The sequence below is a fragment of the Camelus bactrianus genome, chromosome 15 (genome assembly GCF_048773025.1).
Source record: "Camelus bactrianus isolate YW-2024 breed Bactrian camel chromosome 15, ASM4877302v1, whole genome shotgun sequence".
Taxonomy (NCBI): Eukaryota; Metazoa; Chordata; class Mammalia; order Artiodactyla; family Camelidae; genus Camelus; species Camelus bactrianus.
In genome coordinates, this window is record NC_133553.1 from 51,757,731 (window position 1) to 51,780,106 (window position 22,376).

At 40.5% G+C, this 22,376-nt stretch overlaps 1 long non-coding RNA gene across 2 annotated transcripts in view; it reads right to left on the reverse strand.

Annotated features, from left to right (window-relative positions):
• Window positions 1-207: 207 nt before the first annotated feature.
• The window catches only part of LOC123615925 (uncharacterized), a 67,060-nt gene continuing 44,891 nt past the window's right edge, over window positions 208-22,376 (reverse strand). For both annotated transcript variants that reach the window (XR_012499098.1, XR_006723734.2), the window contains exon 3: window positions 208-864. This is a non-coding gene — a long non-coding RNA (uncharacterized LOC123615925). The remainder of the gene's footprint in view (window positions 865-22,376) is intronic.

The window sequence follows — 22,376 nt, forward strand, 5'->3', positions numbered from 1 at the left end:
ACTATTCAACCATAAAGGAATGTTAAATTAATTACAAGGGAACCATATGATAGAATATTGTGCAGCCATTAAATTCATCTATTGAAGAAAATAAAATCACACGGGAAAGTACTGATGATTAATGTTAATACAAAGCAACAGGACAGAAAAAATGTGTATGCTATTTAATACCCGTTATATGTGTTGGGGGGAGGGAGGGAAGGGAGGGAAGGAGAAAGAAGGGATCAGAAGGAAATAAACCAATGTTAATCAAGTGTCAAAACTTCAATCTGAACACTTCAAATACGTGCAGTTTATTGCATCTCAGTAATACCTCAATGAAGTCGTCTAAAAATGTTAACAGCGGGATTTTCGGATGGTAGAATCATATATGATTTTATTTTTTTTTATTGTCCAAATATCCTACAAGGATGATACACTGCTTTAATAAGAGTGGAAGATTCATGTTAATTATAAAAAAAAAAGAAGAGTTTATAAAGGGAGCTCTGAGAATAATAATGAAGAAGAATATTCTGATTTAACTGATATGGGGCGGCACCCCAGTATATTTGTGTTGTCTTATCTCCCCAGGGATGGGAACCACGGAGGTGCTCGGAGCACCTGGCCCAGCTGCCTGGTGGTTCTTGATGCCTGATAAATCATGACTATCATCATCATCACTCTTGCTGCTGTTCTGTTCCTCAGCATTACTGGTATATTTACATTCTCATATTAAATGGGTTAAAAAAAAAAAAAAAAAGTCTAGGTGGAGCAGATGGCTCAGACATTGGCAGATTCCGTGGAAACTTCCATGAGTAATCAGGTGTTGGAGCTGGTAATATTTTCCTGTCATGGACTCTGTCAGAAGCGTTCATCTCCCTGGGCCTGTGGGAATCATAATGCAGAGCACTTTCAGACTATCAGTGTATAAAACTACAAGGAGAAAACTTTTTACTAAAATTAACGATGCCAGGCCAGCCACAAAGAAATCCATCTCCCAAGTGACATGCTCAGCAGAGCTGCGCCAACTTCTGTAAAGGATGTCTAGACAATCTGACTTTGAAATACACACCCCACACCCAAACAGCCTGAATTCTCCCAGCCGGTGCCCAGCCAAAGTTCAAAGCCAGAAACCACGCAGGAAGAAAGGATTTGAAGATTATAAATAAACTTATTCATAGGGAAAGCGGAGCGAGTCTAGCCAGCTAAAAAATTGATTGCCCAGAGAGGATGACTCATCAATGAGACCATAAAAGACCGTCTTGCAGCCATCACGCAGCAAGACAGTTCATTGTCTTTAAACATTAACTGCCTGTCACACCAGGCCTCCCATCAGCAGATTGCAAAGCCCAGAGCTGGCCTCATTAAGCTTCCTAGACATCCCCACCCCGCAATAATAGCAATCCACTTCTCCTGTCTCTTACTGAATCTCCACTTAGCAGCAAAAGGAACCTCATCAAAACTCAATGCCCTAGATTACTAGTGCGTCAGCCAGTTGAAAGGATTTGGCCTGGGTCAGTTTGGCTGCCTGATCACTTGAAGACATCACATTTTTTAGATGAATATTTCAGGATTAAAGATTTCCACTGGTGAATGAGTTCAGGCCAAGAGCAACCTAAGACAGTCTCCTGAGATGCTGCAACCTGAAATGCCAAGGCAGTGGGAAAACCGCTTCTGCTGCCTTAATCATCTCTCTTGAATCATCAGAACAACACAGGACAATGCAGCTATGCCTTTTGTAGAACTGTGATTTCCTGCTACCTGCTTCTGCAGGATGGTAGGTGTGATTTCAGACATTCAAATTTTATCTCTGGAGCCTTGAGACTGTATTACAATGGCAAGCCTCTAGGTGACACAGAGATGCAAGGGCACCAAGAATAAATTACGAAGAAAATCAACAGAAATGCCATTCACCCCACAGACAACTCTTAAGCCCTGCCTGTGAAAATATGCTGTGATCACTGGGGTCGGGAGCTGAGACAAGCATCAATCCTTTTATTAAGGAACTCAAGGCCTGCAGAGACGGATAATGTGGGCTCGGACCTAAAATGATAGATGGGAAATGGTGAAGTCACACAGGAAGCACAAGTATATAAACTGTTCGGATGGAGAGAGATGACTTCTGCCCAGTGCGTGGGTCAGAGGAGACTGAGTAGTTGACGGTATTTGATGGATAAGATGGGAACATCTCTGGACATCAGTACCTCATACCACAAGAAGTATGAGGTCCTTTCAGAGGGCATGTACCAGCATGGGACCAGCTAAGCCTAAATAAGGGTCAGGAGAATGACTACTACAGGCTAGTCAAGGGTCACAGAAAAGTCACCGAGAGTGGCCAAGTTCAGGGACAAGTCACCCAATATACGCACAAGTGACTGCGAGGACCAGAGTCTAATATATCATCTGAGATACTAGCTGGCAAGGATTGGTAAAGAATAAAGAAGACTGGTTAAATATATGCAGCACATCTGTGCAGCATACTGTGATTCATTCATTAAAAGCATATATATATGTGTATATATATATATATACACATATATATATGCATTTATTGTCATGGAAAGGGGTCCTCAATATAGTAAGGAGGAAAAGGGCGGTTAAAGAGTATCTCATACAAAATATCATCTATGTATGTATCAAGATGAATCCAACTTCACTAACTTATATGTACAAGAAACATCTCATTTCTTCATGCTAATCTACCTCTCAGCCCCCAATTTGGCAGAAAGTTCCATCTTAGCCGATAACAGAGCATCCTACATCACATTCCCACACCTGTACCAGAATCTCAGAACCTTTGATGGTGCCCACAAAACAAAATATGGCCCCTACTCTTCAGTCCATCATCCTCTCCTCCAATCACCTCATCATCCATGCCTGAGTGTTCCTTTAAGTGTGCCAAGCATATAACAAGAAAACCTAAAATGGCAAAATAGCAACAGCTTAAACAAGATAGAAATATCTCTCTCATAGTCTGGAGGTAAACAATCTAGGGTTGGTACGGTGGGGCCTTGTCATGTCACCCTAGAACATGGCTTCCATCCTCGAGGTCACCCCATGGTCCAAGAGGGCTGCTGGACATCCACCATTACATCCTCATGGTGGGTCAGGAGGATGACAGTACATCCTCATGGTGGGTCAGGAGGATGACAGGCAGAAGAGGAAAAAAAGTCCTCTTCCTTGAAGTTCCACACAAAATAAGCTTTTCTTCATCACACAGATACAAAGGAGGCTGGGAAATGGTGTCTTGATCCCAAGTGGGCATGTGCTCACCTAAGATGGAGGGTCTGTTGCTAAGAACAAAGGCAGAAATTGGATTTGGAGGTAAACAAGTAGCTCTTTCTGCCACAGATGTATAAATTGAGAGGAGATAAGGGGTGCCAGGAGATCCTTGAGGATCATTAACATTTGAGAGAGAAGCAACCCACAGGCAGACTGAGAAGAAGTCACTATGGAGACAGAAAAAGTCCTGAAGAGAATGGTGTCAAGGAAGGCAAGGGGGGGAGGATTTTTTTCATGCTGAGAGAATAAGTCGATAGGGTAGGATAAGGCCTGAAAAAAAAAAAAAAGTTTATTAGAGATAATTCAATTGTCCAAAGGAAACAGATCTCCAGATAACAAAACTCCCGGGACTGTATCTTTTGTTATACTCTGCCCAGGTGCTCAGATGTTCCTAAACTCAGTAGTTAGGTAAGATTCCACCTTGTCAAAGGGGCCTTTCTACCAGGTTAATATGCCAGAATGGCCTATCCATGCCTGCTGACCCTCAGAGGCCTCAGCCGCACTGTTGTGCTGTATTCTTCATTGCTTTGCCTTATTTGTTCCTTGAATTCTCATGGTTTCAGGAGGACAAATACATGGAGCCTTCTTAAGTGATTATCAGGCCAGGCTGACTCAGGGAAAAAGCCATTCACCTACTTATAATGTAACATCGCAAGAAAAACAGCTAACATACACTGAATGCTTATTATATGCCAGGCACCCTACTGACAGCTCAATAAATATTAGCTCTTAGCATGTGTGAACGTGTGCCCATGCACGCAGACACACACACACGCATGCACATGCACCCACATCTGTGTGTAATTAATCCTCAAAGTGCTCTGTGAGGCAGATATGCTTACTCTCATTTTACAGGCGAGGAATCGGAGGGTCCCAGAGGTTAAGTGGTCCACCCCAGGGGCAGAGGTCCTCTCTGGCCACATCCACTGCTGCTTCCGTACACGTTGCGCAGCGCCACCTCCTTAGCAACAATGTATTTTAGCCAATTTCTCATTATTTTCAGGCACAACTCTTTTCTTCCACACTCTCATTTTGTCTGTCGCTCTCTGGGCTATGGTAAGTTGGAAACCTAATTAGTAAGCTAGTGACAGTGAGGGTTTACGCAGAGCTGATCATTATTCTCTTCTGAGTAGGAAGCTATTCAGAGGGACGTGGAGGTCAGGGGTTCCCCAACTCCCCTGGATTCTCGCAGACACCTTTGATCTGATCATCTGGGTGATAATAATGATGATTACTAACACCTCCTGGACACTTGTATTCGAAGCATTTAACCCGTATTAACTCATTTCCATTCCGACCCAATGACCTTAGGTGGGTAGATATTATTATCCCGATTTCGCAAATGAGAAAACTGAGGTACAGAAAGGTTAAGCAACTTTTCTAAAAACTGCAGTTAGAGAATATTGAAGCTTGAACTTGGATCCGAGAAGAATGACTTTGGAGCCTGAGCACTAACCATTCTGGTGCAGTGTATGTTTTTCTAATGGGTAGAGAATGGTGGAAGAATGGGTTATTTGGAAGAGCATCTTATCTGAACCCTTCTATCACCCCCTCAACAAACCTACCCTACAGGATCAAGTCCCTGCAGGTCTCCCCAGGGGTTCTGCTTCTCTGCAAAGGTGAGAGGCACTATAACCTCCTAAACACTAAGAAGCCTCCCTCACCCTTTGGACATCCAGCCTCCCCACGATGTTAGTCAATGCAGGCTGCAGGGCCTGACAACCCAGTGATCCATGAACCATTAACTGGAGCAATTTTCAGCTTCAGGGATCAATTCCAACTGCAAGAGGTAATAAGGGCCAGGCCAACCAGCTGGAATAGGAAAGAGGGCAGATTTGAGTGCTCAGTAGGGAAGGACAGCCTTAAAAACATTCAGCCAAGAAGAAACATACCGGGTAGAATGTAGCAAGATAGTAGAATGCCTTCAGTCAATCAACAACCTCTACTGAGGCCCTAGCACTCCTGCTGAGAGGACAGGTGTTAGTGTTGAGAAGGGATATAAGAGAAATAAAAGACACACATGGTCTCCTCCCTCCAGGAATTAGTGATCCACCATAAAAGCTCAATGGTCCACAATAGTTGGCAACAAAGATGTTCTGGTCAATCAAATATGCTAGTTAGTTGAGAATTGCTACATAGAGCATTCAAGGACTGTTAATTTCCTAGATTTCAAAAAAACCAAAATAGATCATTTTTTTTTTAAAGATCCAAAAGTGAATAAGAACATTGAGAAATTGGTGATCTGCTTTTGGCACTACCAGTCTCCCTTTTCAGGTGCACGCTTCTCTCATAAGCCCTCCAATACATCCCTTACCTCCCCTATAGATGACCAAGTACCCCTTATTCTCCCCATTAGCAAGCGTGCCAAACCTACTGACGGGAAAGAATCTCAGAGTCCTGAGACATGAATTGGACAATGTGCTTTTTACATTTTAATGGGGTTCAGACCTTTAAGTAAAGGCAGGAATATTAATGGTGGATATCAGTCATTTGTTAGTTGACTGGGGAAAGTGTTTAGAGGTAAGCAGTACTGAGGTTTTCTTCCTATGCTTTGACTTTGTTTTAAAAGATTAAACCAAAAAAAGTTACAATAAAAATTTTAAATGAGTAGAAACAGTAGATCCAATGAAATACACAGATAACCAAAAACTAATTCTTGTCCATTTTAGTTTCAACTTTCTCCATACTGGATTATCAGTAAGAAGCTAGGCTAGTAGAGACCGTGCCCTATTTTCTTATCTCCAATGCCTAGTACAATACTATTAACATTTGGGAAATGTTTGTCGAACTGAACCAAAGATGGTACTTCGAATTTATTCTACTTCCCGTATTTTTTAAAAAATTTAATGGAGGAAGACATTAATGAGAACTGAAAATTTCCAAAGCAAAGCAGCCCTAAAGAAAGGAAACAAAAATCGAGGAATCTAAATAATCCCCAAACTGGCAATGAGTCCCTAAGTTATAGAGAATTAACTATCATTCTTTCAACTACAATTACAGCTTTATTAAAACAAACCAACAAGTATTAAAGGAGAAAACATGTAGAATGTGATTTGAACTTGCCTTTCCATAAAGTCTGAACATATTCAATCCATACATTAGAAAATATAGTGCAGCTGTCGATGGTAATAAAAATGTTATACTGAAATAGTACTAAAAACTGTTTTGGATTTTTTTTAGATGAAAATATATGTAAAGTGGGGAAGGAACAGGAAAAAAAAAAAAACTTCCAACGTGTTAAATGTTCTCTATAGAAGAAAATACTTAAATTCAAGGAATTTCTTCACTTTCAGCTAAAGATGGTAGATTGGACACATATATCTTTCCTTTAAGCTTTCTAAAATCACAATAAAGGATAATTTAAAGGTACAGACTCAAAAGAACAATGGGAAAAAGAGACCATATTTTATAAACTGGAAGTCAGAAAAGCAGGTAGATTCAAGTTATCTGGCTTAGCAGGCCCTAAGGAAGCTGACTTTTCTAAGCCAGCAGGAAAAGAGCAAAGAACAAACACCCATTTTATATCACAAACCCCCAACAGGCCCAGAGTAGCAGTGCCCTTCGATGTAAGGGTAAAAGTGGGATGACTGGAAATCTGTTTAAGAGCAAATAAGATGACACCCAGGATTTCTCTCCTCCACTCTGAGCAACTGGGTGACTCCCCTTCCCCAGCTCTGGTAGGGGACTAAAGGTTTATTCTCTGTTTAAGGGCCCCTGAAGTGGGAGACACCACGCCCAGTTGAAGAAAAGGCCGCTGTACAGAAATAAATAAATATATGCGTACAGTCAGCCCTTCATATCCATGCGTTCTGCATCCACAGATTCAACTAACCACGGATCAAAAATATATTTTTTAAAAATGTCCAGAAAGTTCCAAAAAACAAAACTTGAACTTGGTGGGTGTTGGCAACTACATAGCATTTACTTTATATTTACCACTATTTATATACATTTTAACATTTATGTTATATTGGGTATTATAAGTAATCTACAGATGATTTAAAGTATACGGGAGGACATGTGTAGGTTATATGCAAATACTACACTATTTCATACAAGGGATTTGAGCATCCAGGGATTTTGGTTTGGGGCGTAGGGGTGGAAACCAGTTTGGTAGGTCCTGGAATCAGTTCCTCACAGACACTGAGGGATGACTATACTTACTGACTCCCAGATTTCCTCCCATACTTGGTTCCCAGAATGCTGTCACCCAGACACATATACAAACATAAACACATGAGCATGTGCACACACACATGTGTACACACACTTACACACACACACACACACACAGGAGGCAAGATCCTCTCTGGATATCTGACTAGTCCAAAAGAACACATCCAATAACACTGATAACTGGTGTCAGAAGCTTCCCAGGCAAATAGCCCAGCCAGATCTCCCTATAGTAAAGACCACAGCACACAAGCTCAAATGAAGCTTCTAATCTGCTCTAGTGCCTCACACTTAAATACACACAGTCAAATCAACAGACATTTGAGGAATGCATCTATATGAAAGTCAGAGACTGTAATAAAACAGACCCAAAAAAACAACTTAGAGGCTATGAGGAAGAAGAAAACTTCAAAAAACCTTATAATTAATAATCATTAGAAAGATAAAAGAATATGTTGCATTCCTAAAACAAGAAAGGTATTCTATTTTTTAAAAGAAACATTCAAAAAACAAAAAGAGCTCTTAGGAATTAAAAGTATGAAAAGAGAAATGAAAAATTCAACAAAAGGGCTAGAAAATAATTTTGAGGAAATGTAACAAAAAGAGAGAAATAAAAGAGATGGAAAATGAGAAGAAAAATAAAAGAAAATTGGGACATTTAGTCAAAGATGTTGAACTTTTAAGTAATAAGAATTTCAGAAAGAGAAAAGAGGGAACAAGAGAGGAAATTGAACACATAATTCAATAAAGTTCATCAAAACTAAAAGACATGCTTTTTCAGACTGAATGTTTATCAGTACAAAGGATAAAAATAATCATACATTCAGATATATATCATGATGAGAATTCTAGAAGACAAAGAGAAAATATTATAAGCTTCTACTGAAGGGGTAAGAAACTGTTTTTTCAAACACAAGATAAAGAATCATGGCACTGACTTCTTAAAAGCATCTCCTGGAATCTTAAAGAAAAAGGAAGAAATAACCTTAAAATACTGAGGGGAAAAAAAAGGTTTTCCAACTTAAAATTCTATACCCAGACAAATTATTGATCTGATGTGAGGACGGAATTAAAAACATGTTAAGATATTCAACATTTCAAAAATTTTTAATCCCATGTGCCTTTTCTCAGGAAACTACTGGAATATGTGCTCCATCAAAATGAGAGGGAAAAAAAAGAGTAATAAACATAATCAAGAGAAAAGGAAAGCCAGAGAATAGAGAAGTAAAGGGGAACGCCAGGATGATGGTGAAGGGAGATGCAATACGACAGCTGTCCATCAGGCCTAAAGAGCATGGTGCTCTGCTTCCAAGCACCTTCATTTTGATGGTGATCACATACCCTTATGTGTGTGACTAGGTGCATATATAACTAATTACATCCCCAACTAGAAGAAGATCTAAGGGCATGGGTCACATCTGTTTTTGCTCAACTCTATAGCCCCAGGACCTTGAAGAATAAATAACTGAATGAATAAACAAATGCATGAGCAAACGATTTAAGTTTCTGAAATAGGGTTTTAATATATCCTCTCAGGACAACTAGATGACCCCATGTGGTCCTGACCACTCCTAAGAATCTAAACCTTCCAGTTTCTCCAGCAAGGTCGGTAATGCAAGCCAACACACCCTTTCAAACAAAAAGGTTCTCCTGCCCACACAGATGACAAAAAATAGCTTATCTGGTTGTTGTGTTTTGTTTAATGAGGCCAGGTGGGCGAGCTTTATTATGAACAGTGAAAGACACTAACATTCTCTGACCTGGAATCTCTTGCACCTTCCCACCAGTCTAGATCTCTGTGAGAAAAAGGAGATGCTGATTATTGAAAGACTATTAGGGCTTGGAAGGCAGCATTCTGAACTCTGAGGTCCTTTCTCAGAAGGTGGGAAATGGCAAAGGAGAAAGAAAGGAGGCAGCCTGGTTGAATCATCCTCTTTGCAGCAGGATGCTTTGGTAATCCATATATAGAAATAGTCATTACTTCTAACTATCCTATTTCCACTGTGAAACTCCTCAAAACTGATTATTTCATTAATTATAAACGAAGGAACAGAAATAATCAATTAACTAAAATTTTACTTTTTTTTAGCAGTAGCCATAACAGCAACATACACACAAATGCCACATCTCTCTTAAACAGTTGTCTCCCGAGGGTCTCCTCTGATCACCCCTTTAAGACAAAATGCATCAAAATCTGTCTCTAGGTGATGTCTGGAGGGAGGCTAGGGTATCCAGATGTGCACGATACTGCTTATTTGATGAAACAGGAAGACTCATTCTAACCACGTCAGTGACTTGTGGACAACTACTTTTCCCTGGATTAATACAAATAAGCTTGTCCCTTTATTTTTTAACTAGCCAGACATACATCTTTGCTTCTAACCAAAACACTGTTTCAGATGATCTAATAAACAGATAAAAGATTCGATGACATCTCCCTCATCTGTGTCTTCAAAGAGTCTGTGTATGGATGTAGGTGTTTCGTCTGTCACGTCATCATTAGTGGAACTCAAAGATGGGCCTTTGGACGGTCTTTTTATTCCTTTCTGTCTGCTGTAAAGAATGCCTAGGCTGAAGTGAAGACAATTTATCAAAGACATCATGATTCCATCCTCTCTGCCCCGACTGCACCCTTTCTCATCCATTATCCTCCCAGAGATCCAAGGCCCTGCGTGTCTGGCCGTCCTCCCCTCATTATCTACCATTCTGTTCTCATCCATCGCCGACTAGAGCTGCTCTTTATTCTTCAGTTCCTTGCCTTTCATTCTCAGAGCCAAATACCAGTACTGCTCATGCTGGTCCAGACATTCAGAATCAAAAGTCACATTAGCAATTCCTTCTGAATATGCTATCCATTAAAAAAAATTTTTTTTAAATTTACATTGACTCTTTTTCCCATTTAAGAAACACATACACATTAAGAGGCAGGTACCGTTTGATCCTCCAAGAGACTGAAAAAAAAAAAAATGCCTTTAGGTACCACTGGCTCATATTCAATGGCACATACAGATTTGACTTTCACTCTGTCCCATCTTCATTCCAGGCATTCATATTTAACGCTACACATACTTGACTCCTTGACTTTTTTAAAGTCTCATATGCCGAATGGTGTACGAATTAATCCTGTATTCCATTCTCCAGCAACTTGTCATTATTTATCTGCAGTGACTGAACTGTCATTGTCATCTGTCCACCAGCTTTAGAAGGATTTAAGCCTCTTTCCATGTATAATCTAGCTGTGTTATTTATCATATTCTGTCAGTAACTCCTGCTTCCAGCGGTATCCGCTTCACAGCAATAGATCAACTTTAGGGCTGTACTTTCATGAACACGGGAACTGCTGCTCTTTAGCTACCAGTGTTAAGCCTGGTGGGGCTCACTGCACGGATCGATCCATCTCTGTGGTCCTAGTAACCCAGCTCTGGTGCCTCATCCCTAAACAGTCTTGTGATACCATCTAGTTTCTGTAATTCCCACTGAAAAGAGCTACCAACTGCCTTCCCAGAAACATTCTAGGTGAGTCAGACCCACAGCCCTTTAAGGAAACTGGATTCTATCTCATTTGGGAAAATCCTCAGCCCCTGAAAGCTTTTCTTTTCAGAGTCCACAGTAGGGTAAGTGCTAGCTAACAATACAGCCCTATTTTAGGATGTTTCAAGGCTTCAAATAGAGGGGCAGGCCTGAAATAGTGGATTCATTATGTTCCTTTCAGTGCCGCTTTTTAAATCTCTTGGAAAGCCTGCCCTCTGGATTAACTGGGCTTGGCTCCTGCAGTGAACGCTCACACACACCAGTAATCAGCATTCACCCTGACTTCTTTGTAGCCTCAGACTCCAAACAAATCTGACTTGTGAATGGCTGGGTGCTGCCCAAGACTGAACACAGGCTACGTAAAATCAGAGCACGCTCCTTGGATACAAGCAACCGCCATGATGTCTTAACTAAGAGTACGACGCATTTCCAGCACGTGGCTTCTTCTCATGCCATTTTGCTGTCTCTTGGAGTATTTCCATAGGAGTCCCCAGTTAGACAGTGGAAGGAGATAGAGCAGAGTCAGCAGCTAAGGTAACTGCAGATAAAGAATGTCCCTGTGTCCTTTAGTACAAATCATGGCCAAAAAAACAAAGTCTCCTCTATTTGGCAAAAGAAGAAAATAAGAAAATAAGAGGAGGAAAAAGCAAATTTTTTTTTTTTTTTTTAAAACAGCCAAGGCTCTGAATAGAATGTAGAAAGAACTCAGTCTAATACTTGTTACAGAGAGAGTCAGCAAACATTGTTTGGATTCAAGTCTTTCTTGAAAGCCATTTAATTGTACCCAGGGTCCACTTCAATAAAAAGGAAAATAAAGCTCAGAAGTGGATCAGCAGGGCAAGCTCCTTGAGGGGGAACCATGCTACGCATTCTCTCAATGCTGTGTAGAAAGCAGGTTGTCAGTAAATATTTACTGAACCAATGGACAAGTGAACAGATGAACACTCCAGTCCTTCCTTGACCTCAGCCCTGCGCAATGCCCACCCTAGACCACAACACTATTCCCACAATGAAATACTCCATTCTCATACTATTATAAAAGTTGACACTTTCTACTATAAACTAAACTTTGATGCCACAAGCTGACAATGTTTTTACTTGGATAGTACCATCTCCTCTGGCCTTTATCTCCTCTGGCCTTTTTCTCCCTTACATAGTTTTGGTTAGTATTTACCACCTAGACCATAGCAGGCATAGGTGTTGCTACAAATTCCGTGTTGCACTGCACTGCAGGGCTTACAGCATGTTTTATCATGGAACCACATTTTGGTTTTAATAAAACACAGTACCACACAGAGTGACATTCACGGTAATCTAATTAAATACAATGCCAAGGGAAATATGTCACTGTGAAGGTGAAACACACATGTTATCTCCTTCCCCTTTCCATGCAAGGGGCAGCTAAGGCACAGTTTAGAAAGATATTTAACACAGTGAGGTTCAGGAGTTTGCCAGCAAGATAACAAGAACAAAGAAGAGTGAGGAAGTAGGAAAAGACACAGAAAAGAAAAATTAGGAGGAAGGAAAAGATGCAATTATTTCAATTATTTCAATTGATTTCATTTTTTTCTACTTAAATTACTTTTTCTACTTAAACTAAAATATTTCAATGATTTTTTTCTGCTTAAATTTCAATGATTTTTTTCTACTTAATTTCAGTTATTTTTCATTTCAATTATTTTTTTCTACTTAAACCAAAATATCAAAGACTTTACAGACGTAAAGATTTCAGAGAAGTGGAGTTAAGTATCCCTAAACAATGGAGGAAAAGAACAAAAAAAGCCTTGTTCTTAATCCCATTACTGGCTAGTTTCTAAAAGAACCCCAGAATAGTGAGAATTTTGTTTCCTCCCCTCTCGTGTAAAAACAGACCGTTAAGGCAAAAATCACCAAGAGAATGTCTGGGTCCCAGGCCTGGCTACACTTTGACTGGCTGTAACCCAAGGCATGTCAATTGTTTTTGGCCCACAGTTTATTTAAAAGTGGAGGACACTGAATTTAATTACCAAAGCTAAGATTCCAATACTGTTTTTATGTAAGAAAATCTACCAGTTTGAACTTCTGCCTTACCTGTGAAATTTCAAATTTCCATTAGCATCAATGGAAGCTATATCTCACAGTGCATGTGGGTGAAAACCCAGGATAATAAACAACACACAACGAATACAAGCAACACTCCTCTCTCATCCCTACAGCCTAGGAGCCTTGGGAAACGAAGGGATACAGTGCTAGCAAAGTTGATCTACTGAAGAGCAAGCTGCACACTAGGCTGCCCCTTTGGGCAAGCAACTCCAACCTCCCTGAGGGGCTCTGGGTCTCCTTTCTCATTTTGTGGGATGGAAAATGCACATTGCTCTCTTCCATAAAAGGAGAAAGGAAATGACGCTGCATTCTGCTTCCATGAACCACCTCTAAAGAATCCTTTGCTCAAGGAAACCGTAAGTAAAACAAAACGACAACCTACGGAATGGGAGAAAATTTTTGCAAATGAAACCGACAAAGGCGTGATCTCCAGAATATATAAGCAGCTCATATGACTTAATAAGAAAAAAACAAACAACGCAATCCAAAAATGGGCAGAAGACCTAAACAAGCAATTCTCCAGGGAAGAAATACGAATGATCAATAGGCACATGAAAAAATGCTCAATATTACTAATTATCAGAGAAATGCAAATCAAAACTATAATGAGGTATCACCTCACACCAGCCAGAATGGCCATCATTCAAAAGTCCACAAATGATAAGCACTGGAGAGGCTGTGGAGAAAAGGGAACCCTCCTACACTGCTGGTGGGAATGCAGTTTGGTGCAGCCACTGTGGAAAACAGTATGGAGATTCCTCAAAAGACTAGGAATAGACTTACCATATATGACCCAGTCATCCCGCTCCTGGGTATATATCCAGAAGGAACCCAACTTCAGAATGACACCTGCACCCCAATGCTCATTGCAGCACTATTTACAATAGCCAAGACATGGAAACAGCCTAAATATCCATCGACAGATGACTGGATAAAGAAGATGTGGTATATTTATTCAGCCACAAAAACCAACAACATAACTCCATTTGCAGCAACATAGATGTTCCTGGAGAATGTCATTCTAAGTGAAGTAAGCCAGAAAGAGAAAGAAAAATACCATAAGAGATCACTCATATGCGGAATCTAAAACAAAACAAAACATAAATACAAAATAGAAACAGACTCATAGACATAGAATACAAACTTGTGGTTGGCAGGGGGACGAGGGGTGGGAAGGGACAGACTAGGATTTCAAAATGTAGAATAGATAAACAAGATTGTACTGTGTAGTACAGGGAAATATATACAGATCTTGTGGTGGCTCACAGTGAAAGAGAATGTGACAATGAATGTATGTATGTTCATGTATAACTGAAAAATTGTGCTCTACACTGGAATTCGATACAACATTGTAAAATGACTATAAGTCAATAAAAAATGTTTAAAATAAATAAAGAATCCTTTGCTCTGTTAGATACTAGAGGCAGGTTGCAAGCCAGAAATGTAGACCACAGGCTCAATTTCTCTTCTCCCCTACATCCAGCCCCTCAGTAAACCGTTGTCACCATGTCCTCCATGCCCAACCTGGACCCACGCCACTATCCTCACTGAGATTCCTGTAACAGCCTAACTGGTCTCTCAGCTTCTACTCTTGCCTCCGCTGCACTGCATCCTCCATGCAGAAGCCAGAGTAACCATCTAAAAGTGTAATTCAAATTATGTCATGCTCTGCTGAAAACATCCCAGTGGCTTCCTAATCTCTTTGAAATAAAATCCTACAGTACCTCCATATTACCAGCCCCACTTACTCTTCTTTCCCTCCTACTCGATGCCTTCCAAACACTCAGGTCTTCTTTCTGTTCCTTGATACTGAAGCTCATCTCCGCCTCTGGGCCTTTGCATTCACTGTTCCTTCTCCGTAGAACCCTCTATACCCAGATCTTTGTCATTTATTTTTTTTAACTGAAGTATAGTCAGTTTACAATGTTGTGTCAATTTCTGTGTACAGCATAATAGTTCAGTGATATGTATATATACATATATTTGTTTTCATTTGTTTCACACATACATATATTTCTTTTTCATGATGATTTACTACAAGATATTGACTATAGTTCCCTGTGCTGTACAGTAGGACCTTGTTGTTTACCTATTTTATATATAGTAGTAGTATCTGCAGACCTTTGCCATTTAGATCACAGTTCAAGAACTCCATCCTCAGTGAGGCCCTCCCTGACTATCAATCCTACCAACCAGTTACTACGACCATTTTACTTTCTCCTTAGTTCTGTTCATAAGTTGCACTTCTCTCATGCAATTATTTGCTTCAGCAGAGACACCACTGTACTCCCAAAATGTCTAGAACAGGGCCTGGCCATAGTGCTCACGCCACCACTTTTTGGTGAATAAATGAATTTTGTCCTCAGATCTAATTTGTGAAGCAGTTCTTCAGTAAACCCCCTGTGAGTTGAGTTAACATGTATGACTCTTCAGGGAAGGTAGCAAACTATTACGAAGACTACTGGCAGCCCTTACTTGGGTTACTGTTTTAAATTAAATTTCTTCCCAAGCATTTAAAGCATTTAATTTAATTCTAAAAGGGCAAGAGCTTATTTCTGAGTCAGATCAAAGCTATTTTTTGTTTGGTTTACAGATAATGACACACGAACCTTGATTTCCTTTTGAAATTAAATTTTTATTAGATAAATATCCACTTAAACTAGAAGAGGGGAACATTTTTCCAATTGCAGATCAAAAGACACCCACAAAGCTCTCTCAAGGAGACAGTGACTAATTTTTCATCTAAGACAAGGCACTTCTGAGAGTAAAAGGGGGCACTATTAATGTACTGAGACAATAGTATAAATGAGAAAATACTGTCAACCTGGTTAAGGGCCACATAGGTACTTTCAAAAATGAGATGCAGTTGTTTGGGCTAATTTTTTACTTATTTTTGATGGGAGACTGTGTTGGATTACAGTTTTTTTTTTTTTTTAAGAGAAATGAGAAGAAATGAAAGGAGAGTGCAATGTGAAAGAGATAAAAATACTTTTTAAGATTAAGGTGCAATTAACACTACTTGATAAATATAATAAACTTATTTTAGGTCTATATTTAGGTGAAAGAATAGGGCATGAGTAAAAGAAAAGAGTGAATAGACAGGAAAAGGGCCGACAAACAGGATGGAAAGAAAGTCAGAGAGAAGCAGTGTCGCGGAAAAGAAGGGAGGTGGCATAAACAGATCCGAGAAGCTGTCATCGGCTGGGTTTCTCAGAAGGAAGATGGCGAGATGGAGGGCTTGGGGACAGAGCCTGTAGAAGCAGGGGAAGGAGGCAGAGGGAGGAGTTACGGTGCAACGCAGGACCAGCAAAGGCTTCCACCTACCCCACAAGGATATCTGGAGCCGCGAGGGACCTCCTGAGTTTCTTAGGTTGGGACAAGGAAGCCAGGTCTTTATACTCAAGTGTCAATCAATCATTAGATGTGAGGCTGTCTCTGGAAGGAGGCAAGACTGTGAGTGGGGCAGTTTTCTTCAGCTGATCCCACCTCCAAAGAGAGCTGAAGGCACAGAGTCCATACAGAAGTTCAGTGTCTAGATAAATCATTTGGTTTCTTCCTCTTTCTCCCTGCCAAACGTGTTTCTGGTCTTCATTCTTATGCATATGAGGAAAATGTGTGTACACACCAATTTTTCGATATTTCTCTTGACATATCCTTTTGGATTAAAATATCCTTGACAGGGCAACTTGTATCTTTTCCTTACTGTTTTATTCCAGCATCTCTTAAAACCAATTACCATGGTAGATAGTCAATAGCCTTGGGAAAATCAAAATGGAATTCAGTCAGACCTCCAGGGCCTTTCACAATCTGGAGCCAACTGAAAATAACTACTTCCTTCCTGGTGTTAGTGCCCTCCTTTGTTGGGAGACCTGCCCATATTTTCCTTGAATTAATTCATACATTTTTCTGTTTCCTAATCCTCACTCCTTTTTTCATGGCTACCCCTGAAATGCTGAGAGCAGTCCATCTCTCTCAGCCTTAGATCTCACCAATGAGAACATAAAAATATCTCATGTTGCTCATTTTACCAGAATAATAATAGTTGATGGCTATTTTTAGTAAAACTGAATTTTCTCCAAAAGTTCTAAATACCCACACTTAATTTTTCTATTTATATTTCACCTCCCACTTTTTCAACACTTTGATGATTTTAAAGCAGTTAAAGAGAATAGTGCCTAGACAATGACAATGTGAAAAGTTATTTTCCTATGTAATATTTTTTCCTCCTCGTTCTCTAACTTGCTAAAACACATAGTAAGACTCTTAGGGCAAAAGTTTAAGCCTATTTGCAAATTATCATATGAGGCATGCCCAACTACAGAAGGAGGCTGAGATTCTTAATTTTATAGATCACCATAATAAACATGACTTCCAAGTGCTGGGGTTTTAATTTGCCAGGAGAATGCAAATATTCTGTAAACTAATAATTGTAGAAAACTAATTTGGTTTTAACATATTATTTGTTAGTTCCTCATATGTCAATCAACTTTGTTGGAATTTTTAAAATTTATAAACTCAGTTTGCCACTTTTTCTAAGGGTTTTTCGATACATGTGATAATTAGACTTTCAGTCTCCTTTTAGAAGTTTTTAGCTTCTCCCTCAACTCCTTGCCACAAGCTAAGATGTACTGGGTGTTTTACTGGCTTAGACAAAACAGGCCAACATCTTCAGAAAATTTTAAATGGAGACAGCCAAAGCTCAAGAGTAAGATTCTAAAATATTTCTAGCTATACGAAAAGTAAAAATCTTTAAGTGTGAAACCATGGATAGATTCTCATCAGGGCAGCATAATGAAACCAGTCAGACCTGAGTTCAAATGTACTGACCATCGGCGTGACCTGGAACAAGGTCTTTACTGCTCTGATCCCTGACTTCTTCACCCATAAAATGATCATCTCCAGGGTCATCACGAGGATCCAACAGACACTGAAGACTGTATTAAAAGTATTTAAAGCAGTAAACTAGCCTCTGCTCCAAAATGGCTTCCCTGATGCTAAAGCTGTTTGCTGATTCACTCTGACTTGGAATTCTTGCAACTTGTTTTTTCCTCTGACAAATCCCCATCTGTTTAACTTGTTCAACTGCTTTTGTGCTAAACAGCCCCTAACCTTCCCATTACACTCACTCTCACTACCCCCACCCTAAGCCTCCTTTGTTCCAAGAAGAAGGTCATATTCTGATAACCACCTGAGCTCCAGAAACCCACAAATCCACCACGAGATTTCCATGACACCAGACAAAATTGTGTCTGAGTGGATTTCTGGAACAAGAAGAATGCAAGACCTGCACACCCTGATCCTTATCACCCATCTCACACTCCAGACCCTTCCCATGAAACTTCTCCACACCCCATCCCTGGTGGACACACAGTTGTAAAGGTGCTAGCCTACTGTGGTCCCCTTTTTCTGACAAAGCAATTAAAGCTGCTTCTTTTTTACTTCACCCAAAACTCTGTCTCTGAGACTTAATTTGACACCGGTGCACAGAGGCTGACACTTCAGCAACATTATCATTGTTTATGGGTACATGCGTAGAATATGTGAAGTGTCAATTATGAAAATATACAGTGTAGTATATTTACATTCATGAATTGAACAGCAAACTATGCTTAATGATGATGGGCTTCAGATTCATGCCTAGGCAAGCAAATAATGAGGAACATCTATTTCCTTTATATACCATGTCTTGGGCTCTCCCTAAGTTAAGTACAAACCAATTAATAATTTCTGAAACTTAATTTTTTCTTTCTTACAGGAATTCAGGAGTTCACTTTCTTTTTGTCTTCAGGTCAGGCCACACTCAACTGGCTGTAACTAGGAAAACACACCTCCATCATCGTTCTGTGACAAATTACTCCATTAATATTTAGGGGGGAGTCTTTCCATAGAGAATTTCCTTCACCAGCCAATTGTCTTACATCTTTTTACCTCAGCATGCATACATTTCTCTGCAAATCTGCAATCATGGCCAGTGAGACCATTCCTGTGGGCGTATGCTTAAAAACCTCAGTATTTTTGTTTTATTATGATTAATGAAAAGATTTCTTTAACACTGATAGTCACATGTTTAATGCTTGTCACAGGCGTGTAAACACTAACCACAAGATTAAGAAAAGCTTTAGCTATCTGGATAATCATTTACTTCACATAACAATTATGTCAATGTATTACATTAAGTTATGACTGAAGCCTTGCTGAGTAGCTGACATCAGCCATTCAGATTCAATAAGGAATGGGAACCTTTGAGAAAAGTCCGAGCCGAATACCAAACAGCTGAGCACCTATTGATCTGGGTGTTTTTCTATTTTTAATTAGAAATTGACTTCTGCAGTCATTTTATAGTAGTAACCGATTAAAAGAAGCGGGGAGATTTAGAGTATTTCAACGTTTGCCTAAAAACCCAATATTATATGCTGTATCTACAAATGCAATATTAAGAGGAGAATTGAAGTAATTCTCTGGATAATTTAAAAAATCGTGATATGCTTTTAAGGGGGGATGGTGGGAAGCAGGGAATGGAGACACAAATTATCCATTAAAAGATCACTGCCTGTCCTTTAACCACTATTCATTTCCAAATGAACTCCCTCATTTGGGAGATGAATCTCCAAAGCAAAGAAAATATTTCAATGTGATTATGTCTAATTGTTTTTCAAAGGGTTTGAAAAACAATTATTTGCATCTATAAAAAGAAAGGAACTCTGTCTGTGGCACCACAAGTAAAACTTTGTCTAAATGATTAAGGTTTTTCCCACGAGGTCAGCCTTGCCCAAATGCCAGCTCAAACGAAAAAGCAACAAAACAAGGCCTTCAACGTGTTTGAAAAACCAGTGAAGCCGCTTCCCTCCCCTGCTCCCTCCAGCGAGGAGGTCATGGTGGGTGGAGAAGACACACAAATTTCTGTGAAGGCAACAGAACAACCTGAATTGGTTGGAAAGTGGATGTAAATTTAGATCACTCATACGAAGATCATTGACACAATCAATAAATTTTATTAGCCACACCATCCAGATTTACTCTTTCCTCCACAAGAAACCCAGTAGAATAGAAGCCAGAAATACAAGGCCAGACCTGTCTTTCTACCTTCCCATTTAGCAGCCTTCCCAGGATAAGAGGATGAAGCCAACTCCGTACAGCAGACCAGTCTCACCCCGGGCCACCACTTCCCATGTGTGGAAATCGCTCATCCTGGAGGAGCCATGCAGCAAGCTTTTTTTTTTTTTGACAATTTCCCATGAAATGTGTCGCCCTGATCAGTCCCCAAATTCACACTCCTTGAACAGGTTGAATGAAGTAAAATAAACCTGCCATCTGTTCCTGACACTTGTTTAATTTGGGAGGGAATCTAAAATTTGACTAACTCTGTAAAAGGAGCTGAGAAAACGTAAACAAAGCCTCTTAATTTAAAGTTGACTGAACGCATGTTTTTCTCCCCGGTTCCAGACAATCTGCTGTCTTCCAGCTGTGCTTGCCCAATTCTGCCTGATTCTGGGAGCCCTGGTGTCACAGCGGTGGATAGGCAGGGTTCAAGGGAGATGAGACTGTGCCAAGCCGGCTTCCCCCACAGCATACAAATGAGCGCCCCAGGAAGGCATTCATAATGCAGAGCACACCCCGGTAGCCGGCCTGGCAGGGCCCTGCACGCACAGCAGTGGAGGCAGCCGGGACCCACCAGCGCCTGCACAGGCTGGCTGGCTGCAAGTCTGCCCCATCTCCTGATCGCCAGTCTCCTTTCCCGTCACCCTCAAGGGCTTCATGAATAAAGATGAAGGACAAACACTTTCTGCCTCTCTTTAGTACCTCAGCAGGTGCACACTTAATAAACTTACTTATCTCCCTGGGTACGAATGACCTCAGACATCCTGCAAATTCAAAACTGTCATTATTTTTTCTTTTCTCGTTCGCAAAAAATATGCTCAAGCCTCGGAGGAGGAAAAGAAGAGAATGCATGGGCGACAACAGTGACAACAACAAAATCTCAAAGAGATGCAGTGTGTCCACACAGAAAACAGCCACCCACAGTCACAAGTGCGCCTCCCTCCTTAGCAGCCCATCTGCTCTACTCACCAAAGCGGAACCACCAAATTCCAGTTTCCCTGTGTTAGCATGTGAGGAGCCCCCAGGGTCTCCAAGGAAGATTTCCCCATGTCTTCGGAAAGGGAGATTTGGATTGTGTTAATTTGGTCATCTGAAGGGTTGGCCAGCCCCAAACTCCACAGCTGATGCAACTGCTACAGAATTCACATGCTGCCACCGCATAAAGGGGGAAAGCTGATGTTACAGAGGGTTTTCACCTGGTGATGTACGATCAGATAACAACTATTAATTACAGAGTACAGACCACAAACTGCCCCACATGATAGTATTACAATATGAAGACACAAATGTATGGGTGAGCAAGCCGGAAATTAAACACATTTTTAAAGTTACAAATATCTAGAAGTGGATTTCCTTTCATATGTGGTAGCTTCTTTCATCCCACAGTAAGTGGCACGTGTGTGTGTGCGCACAGTGAGTGTGCACGTGGCACGTGGGAGGCATTTGCTAAATGATTTGAGGGAAGGAGCGACTTAATACTGATGAATTGTGGATCCTGCTGCTGGTCTCCCTGGTTTCCCTAAGTGTTCACCGCCTCCTTCCACCATGCAGTTGATGTCATCCTACACACACAAATTGTAGTAACATATAAAGACAAAGCATGAAAATCAAGGAAAGTACAAACTACACTAGAAAGACAAACCAAGGTGAAGACAAGAGTGAAAAAAAAAGACGAGTGAAAATGCATTGTGTATAGGTCACAGAGCCCTGTCAAATTGCTTCCAAACATCCTGAGAGCCAAAGGAAAGAGAAAACTGCTCAGCAACACATATATTTGTGTTACCAGAAAGGATAAAACCCCAGTTCCTCGGAAGAAGCCAGGTCCTAAGTTAGCATCAGTACTGAAACAACATGCCCAGATGCAGTTTACAAAGGGAGCACCCTATCCTGTTGTTACAAGAACAGGCCAGACCTACTTCTGCCCCCGGGCCTTGGGGTCACTGTTCACTGTCTGAGATATTCTTCCCCTGTCTGTCACAGGCCTCAAGTCTTAGCTCAAATGTCACTGTCTTGGTGAGGCCTTCCCCAAAAACCCTGCTGAAAGCTGCAAACTTCCACTCTTACCCCTGCCCTCCCCCGCCCCCATTCTCTGGTTATTTTTCTGCATAGCTTTTACTATCTTCTAATATACATACCATACAACGTATTCACTTTGTTTATCGCCTTTAACTCCAGGCCCATCACCAACTAGAATATAAGTTCCATGGGATCTGAGTTTTTCTCTGCGTATC